Raw genomic sequence first — 20,949 nt, forward strand, 5'->3', positions numbered from 1 at the left:
GCAGTAAGTGACTAACAGCAGGTGACACACTTTGATCCTGTATATCTTTTTCGTTTTCTTCAATATCATTATAGCCAAATTTAGGTATGCACTGGTAAAAGTGCTGCCTGTCTTCCTCACAGTATGAAAACCATATCTGTGAAATTTATCATTATATCAAATCCATCCAACTGTTGTGCAACGATACGTATCGTCATACGGATCCCTTCACAACACAGGTGAACTTGTAATAGTAACAACATAAAACAAAACATACACAAAAAAATGCACATGTCAAGCCATCAGATATACTTGCTGTATATCAAGCACAAAAAAAGCAGCACAGACAAAACAATAGCATATGTGAATAAACGGTGACACACAGCACCATGGCACATGTACTTTATGCACTATAAACCTGCAGCCCAAAACCCAGTATTTGGGCCGGTCTAAATTTGTCAGGTCTAAAATCCTTACCCTCCTTTTGACAGTAGAGCACCAGGCAGTGGGAGTCTGCTGTCAGATATAACTTTGCTGTCTCTCTTCTAACATACAGGACCAGCTAAAATATTTCACGATAGGGCCAAATACACAAACGAAAACATGAACATTTCTTTCCAAAGAAATTACGCAAAAACACATCTCCTTTCAACTAACCAAACTCACGTGTCTTGTCAGCCTTAGAACAATCCATGAATGATCTGTAGGTAGAAGCAGAAAAATACACAACACAAAAAAAGACACATTTTAACACACACAAAAATACATTTTCACTACTTAACTGTTACTCTCTTGTCAGTTCACCTCGCAACATCAAGCCACCTTATTTTTACCGTTCTAAAAGAAATGGTTACACTGACACTCCATATTAATTTGGCACCTATAATTTCCACTGTGAAAAATGATTCCTAATTAGCAAATCGTTTTCACTTAGGCCTGTAGCCTTCAAAATTTTGGAAAAGGGCTGCATCTTATTTTCTATCTAAGACTTAATGCAACACTTAGTTTTCTGTTAAATAAACGCAACTAGCAAACATTATTTTTCTTAGCGTGGGAGACACAAATGTATCAGTTCTGCAGAGCATTTAACACGATGTTTGGGACTTTCAAAGAAACTCCTTTTTTATTTTCCCTATTAAATTAAGTTCTTTCATTGTATTGATGTTCTCATGGAGAAACCAGAAACCCCACCTTAAGAGGCTCGTTCAGCAAGGTCATTCTCCATTCCTCGGAGGCAAAGTCCTAATTAAAAGGTCACAAATGTCAACATGACAGCCTTCACCATTGTTTACATGGAAACTAGAAGATAACATCTCAGCAGTGCGACTCAAGCCAGCCTCTACAATTCTCTCAGCCCTCAGCTTCTGCCACACTGAAGCTGTCAAAGCCAGAAGGCCTAACTAATTCCTCTTAACCTGCAATAATTCACTCTATTTTGAAAAATAATTTCTCTTTTTTAGGCGCTAAAATTATCACTATTCCCAGATTATTAAACTACGTTTACTGTGAATAATTCATAAAACCTAATGACACACATACCAGTTTTTTTTAGAGTAAATGCTTGTTGCAATCCTATGGTACACACTTCATCAGTCTTAAATGAACAAACTTTTCCGTAGGCCTAGCTGAAGCTAGAACCTTCAACCCTGATATTAAAACAAGCCTTTGTACTAGCACATTAACCCACTGAATCATAAGAAGGCACAACCTGCAAATATATCAAAACCTAAATGTATGCATTTACTGAAGCCTGAGACACTTTAAAAAGTACTCTAAATGAAAGCAAAATGCAGTTTAAACAGTGCTTTTACTCAAAATCGACTTTCATATTTTCGGTATTAAAAAATGAATATCCTACAATTTTATTGCATAATATGCATTACTAGAATGTCTATTACATAACCCATGAGCCAGGCATTCGAAAATAATAACTTATACTTTATAAAAATGAGCTTGCTTGCGCCTATGCCAAGGGGAAATTATACACACGAATGCTTGTCATTTTAGTGATGCAACATAACTTAAATCAAATTTTAATGCTAGGCGGTCATAGTATGAGTGTTAAGCTTTATAAATATTAAAAAACGATTTTTGTAGCACTTATTTTTAATAATTATTTTTCATAATTAATAATTTTTTTCTTCTAATAAAACAAATTATTCCTTTTTGTGATTGTTCTACATATAAGAGCCCGCTGCATCCCTTGCCTATCATTAAGATGCATTAACTCACAAACCTAAGCGCAAATGCCTAACTTAAAACGCGTCACATTCCTGCGTCACATTTTTGTGCCACATTTATTTAAAAGGACGGTTATGCAAAATTCCACCCGTGTTTAACTGGAAAAAGTGCTGGCTGAATGAACATTACTATCAAATATACTGCAGCTGAAATGTTTGCCTGTGAACATCTAATATAGTGCATCTAAGGAAAATGCTGTAAATTTATTTATTTTTGCAAAAATAGATAATTTCGGGGTTTTTTGGGGGGCCTTGTTTATATCTATTGAATGTGTTTCCTAATTTTATCCTTTAAGCGTGTAACAGCAGTTTTGTATATGTGCACAATTGCTCATTCTACAAACTAAAGAGCAACACATACCCATCTTAGCACATTACATGTTTCATTTCTGTATCTTTACTCAAATTTCTACTCAACATTAACCAACCAACATATTACTTAACAGACTGAAAACATCAAGAAAACCAACAAACACACATTGGGCCCACTCCATACACAAACAGAAAGGGGGTCAAACACTCAGGACACACAATACAGTGCGCTTTAGCTAAATAGAGCTCATAAGTTGGAGTTCCAACCGGAGGAATCAAACATGAACCCTCCAATCGGGAATCCCTGTTGCAACTTTAAACAAAACCAAATACCAAATTTGCTATGATTAGGCATCTGCGCTCACTAACCAAGCTTCAAACTTCAAGGGGCTATCTCTATCAATACACTCGCAAATGTACGGGCCCCTCGGTTTTTGAATATTGCAATGTTCAAATAAACTAAGGACCAAATACTAAGAACCCATCAAACTAAGGACAACCAATAACTAAGGACTCAAAGAAACGAAGGACCAAAGAACTAAGGACTGGGAGCGACCCACTTATACTTCAACTAAATCAGATGGAGAAAAGTCTCTTCATTACCTGCCTACACAAATTGCAATTCACATATACAAACCTATCAAAGCTATACCAAACAAATAGTTGTCCAAATTCTAACTGCCAAGTTCTAACTGCACTAACAGTCTCTTTTTTAAAAAAAACACTTACGCCAAAAAGGTTCCTCAGTCAGGAGTGACATCTTTTGGAGAGTTTTAGTCCGAAAAATCAAAAATATACTGGGCCGCAGAGTCAAAGAATCCCCCAGAACCTCTCTGCACAGAGTGCCTCTTTTAGTAGATTTCTGTCTTGCCTTCCCCAGTAGATTTCTGTCCTCTGACAAGATTACTCCTCCAGATAGTCACTTCTTGATGAGGCCCATCGTTGGACGCGCCATCTGATGTACCTAAAATTCTCAAACTCCTTCTCAGGGGTCTTACCAATAAGTAGTCCATTCAAAAGCAGCAAAGAAATCAACAGAGAATCTAAAATATGAAAAGACATCTTTATTACAATTAATTGTGAGGCTACGTCGCCCAGTCACACCTAAAGCAACTGAATGAGGCAGCCTCCTGAATGGTCTCAGCACAAACCTTTTATACCATTTATTATGCCCTAGGCACACATTTTCTCTTTGAAGTACATTATTGTTGGTCACTCCCAGGACGTGCACACAAAGCACTGTATGATGACAAACCCACTTTCAAGATAAGTCCAGGCCATAAACAATGTCCACATAATGCGTACATTCTCTAGCTGACAAGGCCAGATAAACCCAAAACAGTAAGATCACAGCCCATGTCATAAATAGCTCGTGGAGGCAGGAACAGTAACAGATGGAAGTAAGATAGGCACGTTTGTGTGTAGTAAACCTTTACAATGTCCTGTGCTCTGATCTATAATCTTGATCAGCTAAAGGGTAGGAACTTTAGCCTCAAGCAACAGGGTCAGCTTTCGCCAGGTCATGCAGGAGTCAGCACAAACCCATGCTAAGGTTATGTCCTTAAATACTTGTTCTGCCACAGTGAGGGCCTACTGTAAGGGCAATCCACAAAATGGCTGCTATGCACAAGATGGAACCCGAGGGTTCTGAACAAAACCTTCAAATACACAGTGAATCCATTGGTGTAACATGACGAAAACACTTGCAATTGCTGAACTCACTGTTTACGGTCTGCTGTTACCAAATTCATAACAGAATCATGATATTTAAAACACAGGTTCAGAATTTTCAGTCCCACAGGGTGCCACCTGCCCCTGTGTGTAACCTCAATATTGTTCTAATAAGGCTTGTGGGCCCTCCTTTTGAACCACTTTACTCTTCTCCTTTACAGTTTCCTTCCTGGAAGGTTGCCTTCCTGGTAGCCATCACTTTCCTCAGGTGTGTTTGTGAGCTAATGACCCTTACTACGATAGGGTAGTCCTCAGAACAAACCCCAAATTCCTCCCTAAGATGATCTCCAGTTTCCACCATAGTCAAACCATAAAACTCTCTGGGCCCGATTCACAAAGGTAAACTGAGACGAAAGTCTAACTTTACGACTGTTGGTATTCACAAAGGGCATTTACTAGTAGTAAAGTTAGACTTTTGTCTTAGTTAAGTTTTGGTCTTAAGTCTTACCTAGTGCAAACTTAATTTAAGTTAAACTGAGACAAAAGTCTAACTTTACTACCCATAAATGCCCTTTGTGAATACCGAAAGTCGTAAAGTTAGACTGTTGTCTCAGTTTTCCTTTGTGAATCAGGCCAATTGTGTTCCTCCTACATCCAGAGTCGGTAGTTCACACATTTAGATGTCAAAAGAGCCCTCATGTATTACAAAAAAGCCCTTCCAAAAGGCAGGCCAGCTCTTTGACTTTTTCCAAACCATAAAAAAGGCGTGCTCTTTCTAAGGCAGGTATAGCACACTGGTACGCTACAGCATGCTTTTTCAATCTTCTTTAACATCCTCGGGCTAGCCACTGCCTTGGGGCAGGATTGCTTTACAGCCTATGCGTAGCATAGCTATACAGCTACGCATGCCACAAAAGCAAAATATTACTTACCATGCAAGCACCTGTTTGTGGCATGTAGTGATGTAGATTTACATGCGCCCAACCTCCTACATGGAGGCCTTTTGATGTTGCAGATAATTTCCTCTCATCTTTAATCTTCCTTCACATGATCATCTTTTCTGTATCTGTATGCTCCATCTACATCCTCACCCTGTGTGCTGGAAAATATCTAACACTGGCGCTGATGCCCATGCGCATTACCAGCAATAGGTGGATTCACTATACCTCCTGACTCAAAAAGATTTTGTTAAACAAAAAACACTTGCACATGTCCAAGCCTAACACTAGAGGGCAGGAGTATGCACAGCATGTGAGTCTACAGTACTACATGCCGCAAACAGATGCTTACAGGGTAAGTAACAATTTTATTTTTATTTCAGTCTTTGACAACTCTCAGATATTTGACTGTTGGGTCAACAGAACAGTGAGTTCCTGCTTTTGGATTATTAATAGCCTAAAGAAGATTTTTCCATTTCTTCCTGAGGAGCTAAGAGTTTCAGTGGTCCTTAAGTTCATAAAATCTCACCTAAACTACTGTAACACCCTGTATTTGAATGCCACTCAGTATTCACTTAATAAACTTGAGGTCTTCCAAAATGCGGATGCTCAGTTGGTCTTAGGTGATCCTAAACACCTCTCTGTGAAGGAGGGATTTCAGTCACTTCATTGGCCCCTAGTGAGGAAGCGGTAGATTTTTAAAGCCCTATGTTTAGTTTATTAGGCTCAAAACCAGCAGGGCTTGTGCTAACTGGAAGATACCAGTTGAAGGCTGTTCTCAAATAGACAGGTCGGATCAGCAGGTCAGAAGTCAGGAAGGCGAGATAGGGTGACCGTGCCTTTTCGGTGGCAGTGGCCAGGGAATGGAACACTCTCCCTGCACATATTGTGAGCATTAATTCTTATTCTGTGTTTCGCAGGCATGTGAAAATTAGTATTCATAATTTTAGTAATCAGAAATACTTCTGCTTGCCTCCCCCATTTGCTCTTGCCGGTTAGAGCGGTTTGATGCCTTTTTAGTTTTATGCGCTTTACAAATTCGAAATTCAAATTATACGCAGGCCCGTTTCCTTTAAGTAAAACAGGCCACCTTAAAAAAAAAAAGTTTACTTTGTTAAAAAGCAGTCACAGACATGGTGGTCCGCTGACCCCAGCAGGTCACTATGCAGTGATAGAAAGGAATCGTAGTGGACTACAGTTTCAAATCTACCTCATTATTATTCATGAGGTAGGTTGATTTGCGACCCACTACAATTCATTTGTTTGCAAACTGATCTATAAGTGCATAGCTCAGTTCATAAAATAACACAATGGTTACAAATTGCAACCAATGTTTTGAACATCTGCCCCAAATTTGGTAAAGACAAATTTAGCCCACACACCCGTCTGTGATTGAAAATACCAAGAAACATGGACGATGACACACCTAACAACCTGGCAATGCCACTGAGCAAAAATTCCTGAAAAAAAGAAAATCACATAAAAATTCCCAGAGTCAGACACAAATAACTGTACTCCATTCACCACTAGCAGTGGTCAAGACTGAATTTTCCATTTGTGAACTTGCACGAAATATCTATATTGCATATCATACAGTGTGATTGATAATTGAAGACTTGGTCATACCAGTCCTTTATCTGCAGCATCTTGCTATATAGGAAAGAAGTCAAGAGAAAGAGGTTCACATACCAGCACACCAAGTCCACATTCAGTATCAGTTTTACTAAGTATGAAAATGTCATATGTACACAACTTAAGTAATAATTCCTATTTCGTCCTGCTATATGTTATGCTAAATGAATGATGTTAACCACTTAATTACCTTCTCAGTGTTAATATGATTCATCTGAAAGAGACACGTTAGAGATAGATTCTTTACCTTCGAATATCCCCAGGCGTCAGACTGGATCCGGAAAGTTTTCGTCAGCAGTACCCCTGCTTGTCGGTAGGCGTCATCGTACGGCTCTGCGTACGTTGTTGGCATCGTAGTCGCCGAGATGACGTCGCTGGAGCTACTGAGATGCGCCCACGTGCGCTGACGTCAGTTCTTTCTTTTTCCGCACCAGCAAGCGCAGATCCGGAGAGAGCAGTACCACCAGTCACTTTTTGACTGGGTTTTTTGAGACTTTTGTCTCTGCCCGGTTTTAAGTCTTGCGCTGCATGTTCCCGCACAATGTCGGTGACGGACCCGCACTGTTAGTGTCTCTACAGCCTGTGCGGGAGCGATCCCGAAAGTGGCTAGAGGCCCGGGAGTCGGCTCTGCGCCGTTCCAGGTCCCGGTCCCGTGGGAGGTCGAGCGACCGGCTGCGGATCCATCCCACCATTCGAAGTCTTCTCACTCGGAGTCAGGTAAGACGAAGCCCAAGAAGTCAAAGAAGCATCTTCGCCTTCCCCTAGCCGGTCACGCAAAGCAGCTGAGGGGCAGTTGGCACTGCCCTTGCGGCTCCGGCAGAGTCACCGCAGTTACCGATGGCCTACCCGCCGTTTCCGGGTCCATCGGTGACTCCGGCCCAGCTGCAGGAGTTCCTGCCAGCCATGGCACGTGTCTTCGGACCATCCGGCCCTGGCGGTGCACCTTCGGGCCCTCCGTGCCTGGTTAGGGGTCCTCTGTCTTCGACGTCACCGGCTTCGCCCCCGTCAACGACTCCGGTCTCGCCACAGAGAGATCCCTATAAATCCATGCATGGATCCGGTCCATGTTGGTTGGCCCTGTACGACCTCCACCGACTGCGCCGGCATCTGCTTCAGACCCGGCCGATGCCGTCCCCAGCCTCCTCCCCGACGTGGAGCCAGTGCCGGAAGGGTGACGACTGACGCCAATTCCGACGCCGTTTGCAAATTTCTTTCCCTTTATCCACCCACCTCCGTATGTTCCACCTGTTTGGCAGACAATGGAGGACGGGGAGGACTGTGAGGGGTCAGAGGACCCTCTTGCAGCTCAAAGCGAGCTAGACCTCGACTAAGATGAGGATCCAGGGGATGCAGGTGACCAGGATTATGCTCGGGAACCTGGTCTTCTTCTACCGTGGCTACGGAGGAGGGTGGTTCATACTCAATGGTGTTGCATAGGGCAGCCGAGGCTCTCCACCTCGAGCTCCCTACCGTGTCCATCAGGATTAACCTCCTGACAGGTGCTTCGGCCAGCGTCGTCTTCTACATAGCCGCTGCTGCCCTTTAATGATGCACTCTCAGACTTTCTTTTGGGCACCTGGTCCAGGCCTAACACAGGGGCTCCTGTGGACAAGAACGTGGCCCGACGCCGTTTTCCTCTCCCATCAGCCTACCCGAGAGCTTGCTTGTCCAAGCCTCTGCGTCCCAAGTGCGTTCCCTTCCTCGCTTCGGGACAGGGAATCCAAGAAACTGGAGCAGTTTGGGAAGAAGATTTTTCTTTCGCCAGTTCAGGACTGCGGTCTGTGAACACTGCAGGTCTCTTAAGCCATTATTCCTATTCTGTGTGGTATACAGTTGTGCAAGTGCTGCCTCAGTGTCCGGTGGAGGCTCGGACCATCCTCCCCAAGTTATTGCTGAGGGAAGAGATGCAGCCAAGTTCCCCATCCGTTGTGGTCTTGACACTGCTGACTTGCTGGGTAAGGCGATTTCCACGACAGTGGCGTTACGTCGCCATGCCTGGCTGAGGACCACTGGCTTTTTGGGGATGTCCAGGAAACATTGATGGACATGTTCTTTGATGGCACTCGCCTATTCGGCGATAAGGCAGATTGCTCATTGGAACATTTTAAGGACTCCCGGGCTACGGCCTTTCGGCCACATGCACTCCTTCCGCTTCTGCTTTTCTCTCCTTTCGTGACCAAGGAAGGGGTGCCCAAGCACGTTTGTTTCAAAGCCACAAACCTAGGCAGCAACAGTCTCACTGCAGCCGTGGATTTGGGACCCGCAGAGGCGGGTCACGGGGTCAGCGTGCAGGTCAGTCCACCACCCCCATGTTGCCACTGCCTCCAAACCTTCCTAGTCCAATGTTTCAGGCCCACCGGATGACAGTGGGTGGCAGGATTCGCCATCACCTCTACCACTGGTGCACCATCACATCGGACAGGTGGGTTCTGCAGATTGACGGAAGGAGCTACTCCCTCCCCTTCGAGACTACGCCCCCAGCCATGCCACCTCAATATCACTAAATGTCGAGGGATCGTTACCTGCGATTCATGGTAGGGCAGGAGCATTTTTAGTTCACCGTGCTCCCCTATGGCCTTACAAGCGCCCCTTGGGTGTTCACGAAAGTGATGGTGGTGGTTGCAGCTCATCTGCTACAGATCAGGGATTTCAGTCTACCCCTCTCTCGATGACTGGTTGTTGAAGGCGAGTTCACCCCAGTCGTCTCCCACCTCCAGACTACGGCCGACCTCCTGCATTTGCTGGGGTTCTCCATCAACGTGCCGAAGTCGCACCTGATACCTTCTCAGAAGCTCCTCTTCATCGGGGCAGTTTTGGTCACAGCGCAGTTTCGAGCTTATCCTCCCAAACAGCGAGTCCGGGACATTCGGGCTATGATTCCGATCTTTCAGCCCTTGTCCTGAGTTTCAGTCAGGACGACCTTGAGCCTGCTGGGCCTCATGGCCTCCTGCATCCTGCTCACCAACCATGCCAGATGGCGTATTCGGGCTCTGCAGTGGGACCTGAAGTTACAGTGGGCGGAGCATCAGGGGAACCTATCCGACTACGTCCAGATCTCAGAGGGCACTGCACAACAATTGTAGTGCTGGCTCACGAATCAGCATTGGGTCAGCCGCAGATCCCTTTCCCTTCCCCAACCGGAGCACACAGTGGTGACGGATGCGTCCCTCCTGGGATGGAGCGGCCACATGGGAGAGGCGGAGATCAGAGGCCTCTGGTCTCCGGCGGAGTCCCGGCTCCATATCAACCTTCTGGAGCTTCGGGCGATCCTTTTTGCACTGAAGGCGTTCATTCCCTCTGTCAAGGGGAAGTTGGTGCAGGTGTTCACAGACAACACCACCGCCAAGTGGTATTGCAACAAACAAGGCAGGGTGGGGTCATGAAACCTATGTCAGGAGGCTCTGTGCCTCTGGCACCTCTGGCTGGAATGTCAAAGAATTTTGTTGATGGTTCAACACCTGGCAGGTTCTTTGAACGCCAGGGCGGACAAACTCAGCCGCCGGTGCCTGATAGATCATGAATGGCGTCTTCACTCAGAGGTGGCGCAAGGTCTCTTTCGACAGTGGGGAGAGCCTTGGTTAGATTTGTTCGCCACAGAAGAGAATGTGCAATGTCAGCTGTTCTGCCCATTGGAATTTCCAAGGCGGCACTTGCTCTGCGACGCTTTTAGTCGCGAGTGGAGCTGCAGTCTATTGTACACCTTTCCGCCGACACCACTTCTACCCAGAGTGCGGAAGAAGATCAGGCGCAACCGGGCCCAAGTCTTTCTTGTGGCTCCGAACTGGGCTCATAGTGTTTGGTATCCCGAGCTACTCAGTATGAGCCTGGATCCCCGATCCGACTGCCTCTTCGGGGGGGATCTTCTGTCGCAGTAGGGGATGGTCCTCTACCCGAACCTGTCCAGTCTCCACCTACATGCGTGGAGATTGAGCAGCAACATTTGATTCCGTTTGACTTGCCTCCTGAAGTCTGTGATGTCATTCTGGCAGCCAGGCATCCCTCCACTAAATAGGTATATGCCTGCAGGTGGAACAAATTTGTGGCATGGTGCACAGCAAAGGCTGTGGATCCCCTTTCTGTCCCTCTTTCAGAGGTCCTTTTGTTCCTTCTTTCTCTGGCCCGGCAGGGCTCTGTTCTGGGCAATATTAAGATCTACCTTTCTGCAATCTCTGCCTTTCTCAGGCTCCCTGATCAGCCCTCTCTTTTCAAGTCCCCTATTGTTAATAGATTTCTCACAGGCATTACTCACCTTTTTCCTCCTATTCCGTTTGTGATGCCGCAGTGGGACTTGAATCTGGTTCTTACTTTTCTGATGTGCACTCCTTTTGAGCCGCTTCACAACTGTCCTCTTTGTTTATTGACTTTGAAGACTGCTTTCCTGGTTGCCATTACCTCCACTAAGCGCGTGAGTGAGCTCCAGGCTTTTTCCTGTAAGCCTCCTTTTCTGTCGGTTCATCCGGACAAGGTTGTGCTTCTCACTCGTCCTTCCTTCTTGCAAAAGGTTGTCACTGCCTTCCACATTGGAGCAAACTATCACCTTGCCCACATTCTTTCCACCTCTGCACCCTTCAAGAGATGAAGAAAGGCTCCACCGTCTGGACCCAAAACGTGTGCTTTCACTCTATTTGAATCGCACACAACAGTTCGAGGTGGATTACCAGCTCCTTCTTGGCTACATGGGTACCAAGAAAGGCCAGGCTGTACACAAGAGGACTATCTCCCGCTGGGTCATCTTGTGTATCAAAGCCTGTTATTCTCTGGCTAAAAAGGAACCTTCGGGGGTGTTGCGTGCCCATTCTACTCGGGCGACAGCAGCTACTACTGCAGTGGGACGAGGTGTACCCCTGCAAGACATCTGTCAGGTTGCCACGTGGGCCTCACTTTACACTTTTACTAAGCATTATAGCCTTGACAGTCAAGTCCGGAGAGACAGCTTCTTTGGCCGTTCTGTTCTCGGTGACTTTCTGGTGTGATCTTTGTTCGCAGACCCACCACCAGGGTTGGTATTGCTGGGGTATCTCTTCTAAGGTAAGGAATCTATCACTAACGTGTCTCTTTCAGATGCACAAGTTACTTACTTGTGTAACAATATATCTGTAAGAGACGTTAGTTAGTGATATATTCCTTACTGCCCCATCCATCCTCCCCGTTCTGTGAGCTGATTTCTAGGGTTAAGGTCCTCCCTTTTAGGGCCCTAGTTTCAATGCACCAGTGGTCAGTATCTTGCATGGCTCTGCGTTCCTGGCGCGGAAAGTCATGTACAGATCTGAAGTCAGTGCGTGTGGGCGCGTCTAAGTAGCTCCAGCGACGTCATCTCGGCGACTACAACGTCAATGACGTACGCGGAGCCGTACGACGGCGCCTACCGACGCGAAGGGGTACTGCTGACGAAAACTTTCCAGATCCAGTATGACGCCTCTGGATATTCTAAGGTAAGGAATCTATCGCTAACTAATGTCTCTTACAGATATATTGTTACAAAAGTAAGTAACTTGTGCTATAGGTGTACAGTGTCGACAAAGTATTATCATTTCAACTGCTTGACAAAGTTGTCTAACAATATATGCAAAAGATGTCTACTTAGTCACTTGCCTCCCCTTCAGGACTGCCAAATCCCCCTCAGGAGGCATCTTACAATAACACACAAATGTTCAAGGCAACTATGGTTTGTAGAATAATTAGTCTGTTACTAACGTCTTCCCACAAAACCGACACCAATCTCTATTACCCCATACATTATGAGCATGCATCGAGCATTTCTGATAATCCATATGCAGAAGCTACTTATCTTTGTTAGCACTCTTTCTATCCAACCAGCAATTCCTTACCTTTTGAATATCCCCAGGCAGCAGACTGGATCTGGAGAAGTTTCCAACAGTGCTCTCACACACTGGTACGTAGCGTTGTGTGGTTCCACGCCCCGGAAATTATGGGATGAAGCCACATGCTAACGTTAGTTTCTGATGGATAGATCTAACTGCAGATTCTGTAGTAGGGGATCTCTGTGTATAGTCATAATCTAGTGAATAGTCCCGCTCATGTGCAGGGACCCCGGAGCAATCAAAAATAATCTCTTAAGCTGTCTTCTGTGCAGTCCTGTATAGACACTTAAGAGAGAATTAAAGACAAATAATGCAGCCTATACCTGCAAGGCTACACTGTCCAGTAATTCAACTAGAAATGCAAAGGATATTCCACCAATATCATATGCAACACAGTCTGCCAAATTTCACCCATAGAGAAACTTCCCCTTTACAAAACCCTTGGAATGATAGAGAGGAAGGGATGGACAGACACGCCCCCCATAGGCTGCCATTATGTGGCTTAAAAAGGGATATCGTGCCTTTAAGGAAACTTTCCAGAACTCTCGGTATCCCAGAATGCACAGCAAATCCCTCCACTTTCAGTTCTTTTTTTCGGCTCCTGCTAGCAGGACCCTGGAGCATTGAGCTCTCCCTTTTTGGGTGTTTTGTCTAATTTCTTTGCACTTTTTAAGTGTTTAGAGTGTTTCACTCGACGTGTTTTTGCCCTTTCTTCCTTTTGCTGGTGTTTTCTGGTGAGTTTGGCCACTCTTTTGTCAGATACGCCTTCCTTATTTGACAAATGCCCTGAGTGTGCCAGGAAGAAGGCCAAATCCGATCCACACAGGGTGTGTATCCTCTGTCTCCCTTCTTCTCATGTCCCTGTGGATTGTGAGATCTGCCAGCAGTTCTCCAATAGGACCCTGAAGGACAGGGAGAAGACTCGGTTCCAAGGACTGGAGCAAAGAAGACAGCAAGGTCAAGGTGGATCTGGGCATGGAGAGGCTTCTTCCCCTGCCCATACTTCGGCCTCTGGGGGGGCTCCCCAGGAAAGAGAAGGCCAGAAAACAACTCAGGTCTACATCGATACCCTCGACGTCAGCGTCAAGAGGGATGACCACAGTCTGCTCCCCGTCTCCCCAGGGCTCTGGGTCGAAGCGACGTCACCGTTCAACGTCGATGGGAGTGACGTCGAGACCTCGGATGAGGTCGAGGACCGCTTTGTCGTCGAGACGCCATCGACGTCGTGAAGGGTCTGGAAGGCACCGGCGCTCGCCATCGAGGCGACATCACCATTCGGCGTCTACTCAATGTTCTTCTCGACGTCGATGATCTCCTTCTCGATGACGGAGATCATCGACGTCGAAGAGGAGGTCAGCGTTGAGAAGGAGAAAATCTACCTCCAGGGGCGTTCTAAGGCCAGGTCGGAGTCTCAGGGCTCTGTAGTCAGCTTTCCTCGGCTTCCACGAACCCACGGTTGTGGCGGCGCGTCGCTCGTCCACGAGGAGGTCAGCCTCGAAGTCACCCCCGTCAAGACTGGCGCAGAAAAGAAGGAGAGTGGTAGAGTCTCCAGGCTCGGAGTACTCCCAGGCCTTTTCGCTCTCACGGCCCAGAACACCTATGCCACCTCCATTGCCCAAGGACCCCCCTCTGCGTAATCCTACGCCTCCACCGCCTCCTCCACCTTCGCATAAACCTCCTCCTCCTCCACCGCCACCTCCGCCGAGGTCTCTCTCCTTGCCTCATCTCCCGGCACCGCCTACTGGGCTTCCACATCCTAGGCTTCCTCCTTTACGGACAGTGGACAAACTGAGGCTGAGGAGGTTGAGATCTCGCTCTAGACGGAGGGACAGATCCAGAAGTGACCGTCGCTCTTCCACACGGTCCAGACGGTGCCACAGGAGGGACAGGTAGGTACCGCCACACGGACTCGTCCAGTGCCCGGGACTATCCACCCACATTGTCGGACTCCCCTTGGACGAGGGTGTTTCCAGTAGAAACATCGTCTCCTTCCAAGAGGTGTTTTTACGTGGGGTGGCACAACTGGGCATTACACTCACTGTGCCCACGCCATCGACTTTAGTCATCTTCGAGACCCTGCACAGGAAACAGCTGTCTCACCCCTTGGTGCTAGGGCTGGAGGACCCTACCATGGAGCTCTTCCTCACCCCTGCCTCTACAAAATCGGCACCTTCCAGGCTGCAAAAGAAATACAGGGCCCGGGACTCAGACCCGGCATTCCTTCGCTCGGACCCTGTACCGGACTTGGTGATTGTGACTGCGGCAAGAAAACAGCACGCCACCGCCCCGTCGTCGACGGTGCTTCCTGACAAGGAGAGCCGCCTGATGGACTCGGCCGGCAGGAAATTCTGTGGTACGGCCTCCACTACTATGAAGGCCGCAAGTGCCTCGGCTCTGTTGGGCCGTTGTTCCTTATGGGAGTCCCTGCAGCAGTTCCTGGAACACCTTCCCAGTGATAGAAGGGAGGATTTCCAAGAAATCATTACTGAGGGGATGATGGTCTCCAACCAGGTGATAAGCTCAGCTGCGGATTCCTCGCTCATGGCAGACCACGGGTACTGCCATGGGATCAACCTGTGGCACCACGCCTGGCTGCGTCTGACGTCACTGAAGCCAGAGGTGCAGCAGAGGGCCGCCAACCTACAGTTTTCAGGGGCAACCCTGTTCGGCAAACATGCGATGAGGAGCTGGCCCGCATGAAGGCGGAGGCTGAAACACTGACGGCTGTCGGGTTGGAGAAGCCGAGGGAACAAAGGAAGACCTTCCACCCGTTCCAGAGGTGTTACGGTGCGCAGGGCAGAGGGCAAGGTCGGCAGGCTGGACAGCAGCAGGAGCAGCAGGACCAGCGGTGGCCGTTCCTAAAGCGCCAAAGGGGCAAAAGTGGTCAGCAGTCCTCCTCTGCGAACAAGGGCCCGGCCGGGTCTAAGCCCTGAGGTGCTACTTCCCCCTCGTCTGTTACCCGCTCCAGTGGGGGGAAGCATACAAAATTACTTGGCAGAGTGGAGAAAAGTTACTCAGGACAAGTGGGTGCTGAATATTGCTTTTTCTGAAGAAGAAGTCAGCAAAGCTATGTTAGAAATTAAATCAGGATCACCATGGGATGTTTGTCCACACTATATCTTTTCCTAACTTACACCTGTAATTTGTCCGGCAGTTACAAAAGTTCTTAATCTTTCCTTTAATCAAGCCGAATTCCCAGAAATCTGGAAAAATGCAGCTGTAATTCCCCTACTAAAAAAACTGGCGCGGATATAAATGATACAGCCAATTACCGTCCTATTTCTCAACTTCCATACCTATCAAAGGTTTTAGAACGATTGGTAACTAAACAGTTGTCAAGCTTTCTAGAAATTAATAACTTGCTGGACGTTTCTCAGACTGGTTTTAGATCAAATAACAGTACTGAGACAACGCTCGTGGCTGTTATGGACGATATTCGAATGCAGACTGATAAAGGCAAAACGGTCGCCCTGATATTACTTGATTTATCAGCTGCGTTTGATACCGTTTCCCACAAACTGCTAATAAATATGCCAGCTGCTAAAGGAATACATGGTAAAGCCCTGTACTGGCTGGAGTCCTTTCTATCGAACCGATCCCAGTCCATCTGCTTCGGAAACTTCACCTCCACTCCTCGGAAGATCAAATATGGAGTGCCACAGGGAGCAACATTGTTCAATGTTTATGTCTCATCACTGGCGTCTATAGGCAATAAATGGGGTATCAATATCTGCTCTTATGCTGATGATACTCAGCTGATGGTAACCCTCAATGGTGAAGAGGGCGCCAAAAATAGGTTACATAAATGCCTGTCAGAACTATCTAACTGGATGCATGGGCACTACTTGAAATTAAATGCTGACAAGTCAGAAATTCTTCTATTTGGTGGATCCAAACAGCTCTGGGACAACTCGTGGTGGCCAAACACTTTAGGTACCCCACCAAACCCAACCCTGACCGCTAGAAATCTGGGAATCCATATGGACACCACTTTGTCCATGAAGCATCATGTTACCACAATATGTGGCAAAGGATTCGCCATACTCAAAATGCTGAAACAAGTTTTTCCCTGGATTCCGTTGGAATGTAGACAGATTCTAGTTCAATCTTTACTGATTAGTAGGCTGGACTACGGCAACTCGCTGTTTGTGGGTATGGCCGATTATCTATTTTCAAAACTACAGCTGGTCCAGAATGCGGCAGCTAAAGCTGTCTGCGGAAAAAAAAGTATGATTCTGCTACAAACTGCCTGAGAGCGTTTGTTAGAACCGGCTGTCTCTAGTTGGCAGAGGTATACACTTCTGACAAATAGGAACACTCCTTTTCTAGTCAGGGCAAGGGGATCACACCCTTCGATAACCCCTGCTCACCCCCTTGGTAGCTTGGCAGAGCAGAACAGGCTTATCTCAGAGGCTGTGTGTTAAGCAATTATGACCACATACAGTAACAAAGTGAATACACTACAAATGGCACGACACGGTAGTATTATAAAAATAAGTATTTTTATATAAGACTTAGCACAAGACCAAATAACGGCAAAACTGTACACAATCGGAATAAATACGTTCGGGAAGGAAAAAGGATAGTTCAAAGGTAGTTTCTTCTTTAGCACAAAAGTCTTTAGTATCAAGCAATTCTTCTTCTTGGAAACACAGTTCTTAGCAACAGGGTAACTCACACGGGAGCTACACAACGCTGGGGCAAAGATAATCCACAGGTTCGGCGTCGACCGCGAGGAGCGCTGCGCCGGGCCTGGAGTCACACGGACCCCCAACAACACAGTACCTTAGGAAAATGAAGCACACGATGATCAGCGGCGTCGAGCAATCCGTCGCGTCTTCGGTGTCGATCAGGCCTCAGCAGGCGTTGTCGATGATGTAGTTGCACAGAGTGAGCAGCGCTCACGGCGTCGAAGGGCACACGGTTGATGCGATCAGCAGCGGGGCAGACACGAGGTCCTCTGGAGTTAGAGCCGTACTCCTACTCACTGGCGTTGCTGCTGGTGTCGGTCGGGCCCAGCGTCCGATCGTCGTGATTGCTGGTTCTTTCAGAGGTGCTGGATTCACACTTCCAGCAAATAGCACTTTTTAGCAGGTGAAGTCCTTTAGCCCTGTGACTTCGGCAGGAGACTGGCACTCTTCCAGTCCTTGGAGATTTTCTTAGCAAGCGTGAGAGTACACACACAGTTCCTCTCTCCTGGTTCCTTGGCAAAAATAAAGAAGCACTGCAGGATTCCCCCAACAACAGCACACTGGCAGAAGGGGTAGGCAGTCCTTTAGATCAGCAGGCTTCTTGTCCTTGGTTACAGGGTTCCTTGTCAGAAGTGATCTGATTTCCTAGTTCAGGGGTCCTTCTCTTATACCCCTTTTCGTCTTTGATCCCTTTGTCTATGCCGGGGGTTTCCCAACATCCTGGGTCTGTGGTGGGTGGAGCTAGGCAGTCGCACCTGGCCTATTCATTGAGCCGGGCCGGGTCCTCAGACGCCCCGCAGGAGGTGGAGCCAGCATTGATACTGGCAGGAGCAGAGCTATCGCCCTCCTGGCAGGAGGTGGGGCTAGGATCGTCCATGGCAGGCACAGAGCCATCAGTCGCTTGGCAGGAGGTGGAGCCAGCATTGTATCAGGCAAGGCAGGCTATCAACAACTACTCTCCCCCTACTCTCAACGTAAATGTCCCACTCATCCCACACTGACTCATCCAGACCTCTTGGAGCCACCCAGCTCCTGTCACACACACGTAAGACCAGCAGAGACCAGATATGGTTAGACAAGAAAATAGACACTTTCTAAAAGTACTACTTTCGAACCCAGAGTCCAAAAACCATCCACACCAACGGATGCGTAATTAAACCCCGAGTTCAGGGATACCAAACTCGACATTGCACCGTACTCTCCGAGCCAGCTAGGATCATAGCATTAATAATCCCGGCGGCCCATTCTATCCAACGGAGAGCAGGCTACCTCGCAATAGTGAAGCACTAAGATGGCGGCACTTCACTATCAGGACATGCCAACTTGGTCAGGCTTGTCCTACCTTACACTTACAATGCACCCTGCCCATGGGCCTACCGTAGGGGTGACTAACATGAAGTTAAGGGAAGGTTGGAGGGGCTGGCAAGTAGGTATACCTGCGCAGCCGACGTGACAGTGCAAGACTGCACGTGGGTCTCGCAATGACCGACCCGTAGACATTCTTTTACAAGGCCGCTCCTGTGGGTGGCACAACACGTGCTGCAAGCCAACGAGCGGCATTTGTATTTACAAGCCCCGGCACTCCTGGTGTACTAGACTAGGGACTGACAGTAAACCAAATAAGCCAAACATGGAGACAATAGATACATCATTTTAACATAGGGAGCACTTGCGCTATGGCACTGATCAGCAGTGACACGGCGCCCAAAGCATATACCAGCAAAACATCGTAAAACAGTAGAGGCAAACAGAAAAATGGAGGAGAGACTCAAGCCAATGATGTCAGGTCTAACACGTGTCCCCTCCAGCTGAAATGTGGGGAGAACTACCCTTAACCTAGGGAGTCCTCATCACTAAGGCGGAAAAATCTGGACAGACCATCAGCATTGGCGTGATCTGTACCAGGGCGGTGTTCCACCGTAAAGTCCATCCCCTGTAGAGCAATGGACCACCTCAACAGTTTTGGATTCTCACCCCTCATTTGCATCAACCATCTGAGGGGCCTGTGGTCTGTCTGAACCCGGAAGTGAGTCCCAAACAGGTAGGGTCTTAGCTTCTTCAGCGCCCAGACCACAGCAAATGCTTCTCTCTCTATCGCACTCCACCTCGTTTCCCTGGGAAGTAACCTCCTACTGATGAAGGCTACAGGCAAGTCTCGGCCCTCTTCATTCACCTGAGCTAGAACAGCCCCCACGCCATGCTCTGAAGCGTCCGTCTGAACAATGAATTCTTTCGAAAAGTCGGGTGCCTGGAGTATAGGTGCTGTGCACATTGCAGTTTTCAGGGTGTCAAAGGCCGTTTGACAGGCATCAGTCCAGATCACGTTTCGTGGCTGCTTCCTGGAAGTCAGCGAGGTCAAGGGGTGCACAATGTTGCCGTAATCCTTGACAAACCTCCTGTAATAACCCGTGAGTCCTAAGAAGGCTCTCACCTGCGTTTGGGTTTTGGGCGGTGCCCAAGCCAGGATGGTATCAATCTTGGGTTGCAGGGGGGCCACCTTACCACTCCCTACTTGGTGCCCCAAGTACACCACAGAACCCTGCCCAATCTGGCACTTACTGGCTTTGATTGTGAGGCCTGCTCCGCGCAGGGCCAACAACACTTCCTGGAGGTGGCGCAAGTGTTCCTCCCAGCTGGCGCTGAACACTGCGATGTCGTCCAGGTAGGCGGCGCTGAATTCCTCCAGTCCAGCCAAGACCTGGTTGACCAACCTCTGGAAGGTGGCAGGGGCATTCTTCATCCCAAAGGGCATCACCCGGAACTGGTATAGCCCATCTGGTGTGGAGAACGCTGACCTCTCTTTTGCCCCATCAGTCAAGGCGATCTGCCAGTACCCAGACGTTAAGTCAAACGTACTAAGGTACCGGGCAGCCCCCAACCGATCGATGAGCTCATCAGCTCTGGGGATGGGGTGCGCGTCAGTCTTCGTGACCGAATTGAGTCCTCGGTAATCCACGCAGAACCGGAGTTCAGGTGAAGCACCAGGCGCTGCAGCCTTCGGGACCAAGACCACTGGGCTGGCCCAAGGACTGCTAGAGGACTCAACCACCCCTAACGCGAACATTTTGGAGACCTCCTCCTTAATGTACGCTCTGACCTTGTCAGTCACCCTGTAAGCCTTGTGCTTCACAGGAGGGCTGTCTCCGGTGTCAACGTCATGGACACACCAATGCGTGACACCCGAAACCAAGGAAAACAGACCCGGGAATTGTCCCAACAGGTGGCGACAATCCTGTTTCTGCTCAAGGGTCAGTGTGTCAGAGAGGACCACACCATCCACTGACCCGTCTTGCTCTTTAGCATACAGGAGGTCAGGAAGAGGCTCACTCTCCTCCTCTGTTCCATCATCTGTAGCTAGGAGCATGCCCACTTCGGACCTTTCTAAGTGGGGCTTCAAACGGTTGACATGCAGGACCCGCAAGGGGTTCCTGGGAGATTTCAAGTCCACCAAGTAGGTGACATCGCTCTTCTTCTCCACAACCTTAAACGGTCCAGTCCACCTGTCCTTGAGCGCACAAGGTTCCACAGGGGACATGACCCACACTTCCTGACCAGGCTGAAGCTCTACCAGAGTGGCATTCCGGTCGTACCATCGCTTCATCTCCTCCTGGCTGGCCTCCAGATTTGCCTGAGCAAGTTCTCTGAAGCGCCGAGTCTGGTTCCG

The sequence above is a fragment of the Lissotriton vulgaris genome, chromosome 5 (genome assembly GCF_964263255.1).
Source record: "Lissotriton vulgaris chromosome 5, aLisVul1.2, whole genome shotgun sequence".
In the NCBI taxonomy this organism is placed as follows: Eukaryota; Metazoa; Chordata; class Amphibia; order Caudata; family Salamandridae; genus Lissotriton; species Lissotriton vulgaris.